This window comes from Cyanistes caeruleus, chromosome 1, assembly GCF_971803275.1.
Source record: "Cyanistes caeruleus chromosome 1, bCyaCae1.hap1.1, whole genome shotgun sequence".
In the NCBI taxonomy this organism is placed as follows: domain Eukaryota; kingdom Metazoa; phylum Chordata; class Aves; order Passeriformes; family Paridae; genus Cyanistes; species Cyanistes caeruleus.
The window spans coordinates 75,313,539-75,320,094 of NC_141701.1; positions in this window are offsets into that span (position 1 = coordinate 75,313,539).

The following is a 6,556-nucleotide window of genomic DNA, read 5'->3' on the forward strand; positions in this document are numbered from 1 at the left end:
GACAGGTTTGGGGCTGCACTGAGTTTTAACCAGGTTCTCTGATAATATATTTTATATATGTATAAAGCAAAAAACAAATATCTGTTTACATATAAATAAATACATGTATATACATGTATGCGTGGGGACGTGTGTATATAAGAAAAATCCATAAAAAAGAAAATAATCCTCAATAAAGTGTATCTGAAACAAACCTATGTAAGTGACAGGTGCTGCAGGATACTTTCCAGTCAGTGGCAGAGACAGCTCCTGATTTTGAAGAAAAGGTAAAGCTGGAATTTTGGTACCACAGAAGACCTGGTCTCTCCCACTTCTTTTGTGAGGGTTTCAAGGTGCTTGAAGGCTTCCCAGGCAGGAGAGAAACTTTCATTTTTCCCCTGGTTTTGTGAGAGGGGAGGATATAACTCTGTGGTGGCCCCTTGAAATTATTTTGTAGAGGAGCCTGGCATGGTCACTGGTCTGGAGGGGTGCTGCAGCCTCACTAAGTGACATTCGTTTGTGTTCACAGCATCCCTTGTGCTGTTAGTCCAACCCTGATTTTGGCCAGGGATGGAGCAGGAGCCTTGCAGAGGCTTTTTGAAAGATTTGTCAGAAAATATCCAAAGAGATCCATCTGTGTCAGAGGCAGGAGGTGATATACCTAGGAGGGACAGGAGATAAATGCAGAAAACTTCTCTCCCTGGGACTTGACTGATTTACATCTCTCTTGATGAACCACAGAGCTTTGGGACAGCTCTGTGTCTTGGTTTGAAAGACAGGTGTCTGCTAGGGAAGGCAGGAGCTTCCTTTGGAATGGAAAATGTAAACCCCCTCCCTCTGAATTATAATTTTGAAATTAAGGTGCTTTCAGGCAGAGATATGAGAACAGGAATAACAGTTCTTCAGTAGCACGTATAAATAAAAAACCCCTAAAAACAACAAACTACAACTTAATAGCAAAATGAAAATAAAATTCAATAATACAAAAAACCTGACAAGAGTCAGAATACAACCTGACACCCTGTTGTTCAGAGTATTGGTAGCAGTCTGTTTAAATGGTGGCTACAGGCCTCCTGGAGTGACAGATGTGGTTCTGTTGAAGCAGTGATCCTGTAGAAGGGTGTTGTTTTCCTCTGAAGGTCCAGTGGTGGTGTAGATGGGTCCAATCGTCTGGGAATGCAGTGGAAAAAGACTGCTTGTGGTGTTCCAAGTCTCAGATTATATACAGATGGGAATGCTTGGCTCCTCCCCCTGGGTGGAGCATCTCAGAATGGGATAATGTCATTTTATCAGTCAAGCAGTGAGACTCAATGGTCCATTAACAGAAGATATCCCCCTGGAGATACGAGGGATGGGTCATGGAAGAGATAAAGAACACTGCCACACCTGTTTTTAACAGACAGTAATAGAATACATACTTTTAGTTACATCTTGCATTGCAACCCAAGACACTGTCAGCCATGGCCAGTGAGTGAGGAGGATGGCTGGAGTATTGCTAGAAGCTGTGTGTGCTGAACAGTGCTGCTGGGAGGGAAAAATGAAAAGCATGAAAGAAATAGAATCCCAGGGGAAATAGGGTCCCAGCTATTTTCATCCTCTGACATACCCCAGTTTTGCATAATTCTGCGGTTAAATGCCTTGTGAAGACAATTAACCAAAACATCTTCCTTTCTTCATGAAGCTTTTGGCCATAGTTCAACGCTTTACTGAAATGGGGAAGCAACTAAGTTGAATAAACTTGTGCAACCCAAACCATTCTGTAATCTTAAAAATACTGAAAATTATAATCTTTTGAGTTTCAGATGATAAATACAGCATTTAGTTATGAATAAATTTTTTAGCTCTTTTTTTAGATGGCTTCCAAGCATCATAAAATGCAGTTCAATAATCTCTGTTCTCCTGGAAATTCTTTGATTGCCACACTTGCCTGAAGTGGTGGGTTCACCTCATGCAACAGCCAAGTACCCACACAGGTACTCCCTCCCTCCCTCCCTCCCTGAACTGCCAGTCTATGACTGGAGATGTGAAAATTTCCCAGGGTAATATCCACAGAAAGTGTACTTGCAGCTCTTCTTCCCTGCAGTCTAAAACATGACACGTGAATAGACCATGCCTACTGTAACTGAAGCTGCTCTCAACTGCCCCTTCAAAATAGCCGACTTCACCACCATGAGGGTCCTCCAGAAGAGCAGAGGTGTTTCTTGCTTATCCTGTACTGATGGTTTCCCTGAAGGCTACCTCTTGTTTGTTGGTTGGGTCCCCACATCTGGCATTTTCAGTGCATCTGTTGCTGCTATAGCAGGGATGATACAGTCAGGAAACACTTCAGGCACCTTCTGTTGAAGTTCTGAACACTCATCTGAGACATGAGTGAAGCCACGTTCTTTTGTTTCACAGGCTGTGAAAAGCCCATCATGATCAAATTGGACCACATCTCTGTCTTCAGGGTCCCCAAAGGTATATTCAGGGAAATATTTAACCCCCTCATTAGCCTTTGCAGGTTAACTTTAAGCATGGGAGCTTGAGAGTCCTCAACAACAGACATTCAAACCTCAACACATTTTCTAAGGAGAAAAGTGGGAATCAAACTTACAGGCTGAGCAAACCCAACAAGGTGAGTTTCTTCATATCACAACATGTGGTATGAGCATAATTCAGGAAACCTGCAGGTAGAGATATCTGGAACTGAGACGCTCCTTTGAGCTTCTACCAAAGTCATGGGAACATGAGCAAAACTGCTCAGTAGCCACCATTTGGTGCTCTACCCAGTTTAGTAGCACAAGGCATCCATGAGTGTTGGACAAAAGATGTGAGCAGATCATGTTGGTTTGGTTTTTTTCAAGAACCCATGCAAACTACACAAGATTTTAGTTCTGTTGTGGGCAGCTCCAGAGGTTCTGCCTTTCTACATAGAACTGCTCTTTGAATTACTCAAAGGCAGGAAGAAAAAGGAAGTGTTATAGTTCAAACTGTAGAAATGTTATTACAGCCAGATCTGTAAAACGGATGAAATACATTTTTTCAGACTGTAAGAGCGGCTTAATACATGTAATTCTCAGCAGCCCTAGTTAGAAAAGATAGTTGTAACATTTGGTCCAACAAGTGTAACTCATCTAGAGCTCCAGAGTACACTGCACAGACTAAGTATGATACATTTAGGATCTAATTAGCGCTGTTTGAGTTACAGCTGCTAGGAGCCCAGTTCTTTGGAAACGCAAGAAGAGGGGAAGGAAGTAAGATACATGATTTAAATAAAAAGAGAACACCATTTGTGTGGAAAGTCACCAGCCTATTTACCTTCTTGTTCTTTTCAAAAAAAATACTTAAACCTTAACAAAATTTCAGTACAATTAAGTGCATAAAATACCGATTCTGATGCAGAATTTATTACATAAATTAATATCAGTATGTTGACAGTATCTTTGTGAGTCACAAATGTGAACTATTAATAGAAAAATTCATGGATATTAAAAGAGTGGTTTCATGACAGCTATATTTTTGAATTTCTTAAAAAAAGGAATTATAGTTGTAGATAATTTTAGTGCCCTAGATGCATTTAATTTAGTAACAAAGCAAATGTTTCCTGTGAAATCCTGCCAGCAACTAGAAATTCCAGTTTCTTGCCAAGCATTAAAACATGCAGTCTTTGAGTGGAGTCACTTCTCCTGCATTTCTAATTTCAGTCAAGACAATAGAGTTGACCCTTTAAGGTTTTTTTCCTTTTCTGGGGGAAACTGAGGGGGAAACTTTTAGGGTATTATCTATATCTATACTTTTAAAAGCATATGCCTTTTTTCAGCTGTCTGGCTACTTCTACCAGTCAGTGAATCCTGATACACCTTTTTCTGTTTGACTAAAAGGCCAGATAGCATGTACTGATTTTCCTAACAGAACATGATCAAATCACACTTAACTTTTTCCAGGGTAAACTGAACAGATACCACACACTCATTTTCAGCTTCATCTTCAGTCTTCTAATTTTTCCCATAATGTGAATATCAATTCCTCCTTGTATTACAAAAATTAGCACAAGGCTTAGCATTTGCATCAGTCTTGCAAGAGTACTTTGTAAAGAGAAAATTATAAAAGAACTTCGCTTCTTCCTGGCATTCCTCTGTCTCTACACCCAGCAACTGCAATGAGATCTGTTTATTCCCAAAAGTCCTGGGTTTTACCTGAAATGTAAATGAACATTTTCCACGCTCCAAGGCAAAATGTATCCCTGAGTGCAAGGGTGGTCTGAGATGCAGAAGACAGATTTGACAGGCAGTGTTGTCAGCCAGTAAAATGGATAGGTAAGCATCAAAAACTGACAGTATTTTAGGTCTGGGATACCCCCAAAAAAGCCTATGGCCACTTCTCTCTGCACATGTGTGGCTACAAACCATCAGGGACTATGGCTGTTCTTAAGCCTGACAGCAGCACATATGCAGCTACCTTATGTATTTGGTGTGTTTTGTATCTCCAGATGATTTGTGTTACCATAGGACCTTCCATATAGGTATTTACCTACAGAAACTTGGACTGGGTAAATTAAGGTCAGCTAATGACAACCACATTTGCGTGTCCTTGATGTGATAGCACAAATCACGATGATAAATGTAGTTTAGCTTATTCTGTGATCTGAGCAAGGAGATCACAGATTAGGTTTGGATCTGGGTTTTTATAATTGATTAATTCCAATAAAGATAAGCCTTAGACAGAAAAATTATCTGACAGTGGTAGTCAAAAAATAAATACCTGAAAATTCAGAGAGAAAAATTAAGAATCCCGAGGGGGAAAAAAATCAAAATCAAACACACACACACACACACACACAAAAATACCTCCAAAACCACAGCAAAAGGATGCAAAACCAATAAACATCAGAAGAATACTGCAAAAAACAGCAACAGGTGAGTTACTTATTGCCAGAATAGAGAATCACCACAGATGACTATTTTCCCAAAGGTGAAGAGAAACAGAAGCCCACTATTACTGTACCACTCATTCTAGGCATAGAAAGTGTACCATGATGAGGGATGGAAAGGATTTGCTCCAATGTTACAGGATTACCAGCATTTTTTGTCTTTGCATTCCCTTAAATACTGCAGGCTCCTGGACCTCTGCACTGTTCAGGCTCAGTCTGGTGAATCATTGTTATTGTTATCAAGTTACAAGTAGACTCCTTACCTGGAAGATTTAAGAAAGTAATAAAAATCTTTCAATTGGAAAAGCTTCTTAGGAAGCATAGAGATCAAAAAGTTTTCCAAGTCTTTCTACAAGACCCTGGAAGCCTTGCTCCAGAGCAATTTGTCAGCACTGGACACTGTAGACATAAGGTGAGACTAGTGCTGTGACCAGACTGAACTCCTTGCTGTGAGCTGGTGTTCAGCAAGAAGCAGCTGGTTAAGACCTAAGAAAAGTTGATCAGGTAAAGAGCATCTGAGTCTGGCAGCTCCAAATGTTTGCAGGTGATGACAATAAACAAATGGCAGAAATATCCTGAAGCTTCTTCCTTTCATACAGTTATTCTAGCTGAACAGGCTTTGGACATTTGTTTCAGAAGGTTCTAGAAATTTCAGCTGCATGTAGCAATGAGGATTTTGTCTTTAGAAAGTGTCTACACATTTATTCACATGATGTACACCCAAACTGAAGACCTCCTAGAAAAATATCTGTGGAACCATAATACTTTATTTATTGATTGATTTATGTATGTATGTATGTATTTATTTATGTATTTATGTATTTATTTATTTATTGTTTGATGCAGCTCATCTCAATAACCCAACAGCTTTTAAATTAAACTTGTCTCATAGGGAATGTTTCCTTGTTATCTAGGCATGGTAGCTGCCTCTCTTCTACCCAAAAAAGTTCACAGCAATTTCTAAACCTAAAGTGAGAGATGGGACAGGGTACAGTACCTGTTTGCTAAGGAAATATATATGCTCATTATCTTTTTGATGAGAATGATAAACCCAGAAAGCTGTAACTTTCTGCAAAAAAAAAAAAAACCCAAACAAACCAGGAGAGGCATTCATGTTTGAGATAGAATTGTGGAATGTTTTGGTTTTATGCAGAGAATGATAAGTCCTGCAGAAAATGTCAAATTAGGAACAAGTGAGTTTCACTGCCCACAGCAAATTGTGTCTATAAATAAAATCTTTTTTCAGACACTACATGGATCCCATGGAGCACAACAATATACTTCATCTAAAGGACCTGAAAGTGTTTCCTGGGCTATCTTTGCCTTTATGCTTGATCCTTTGTCAATTTGATGACAGAATTGGAGGTAAATTTCCCCTAAAGACAACAGTAATTAATTTACCCCCTTCCTCAGTACAAGATGAAGAGCTCCAGAAAAGGGAAATATAAATATTATGTCTTGTCTTCTGCTGTGTTGAGTTCCCAGAAGACTCACTTCTTAGACTCCCCCTTCAGAGAGAGAGAAGATTTAAGAACTTTTCCCTTCACAAAAGCTCCAAAATCAAGCAGGCCATTATGCTTCAGATCCAGCCACTAAGTGGATCAGAACTGGATAAGGCCATAGCCTTTCCATTACTGTTATGCTCCTTTTCATACTCTGCCCAGAAAC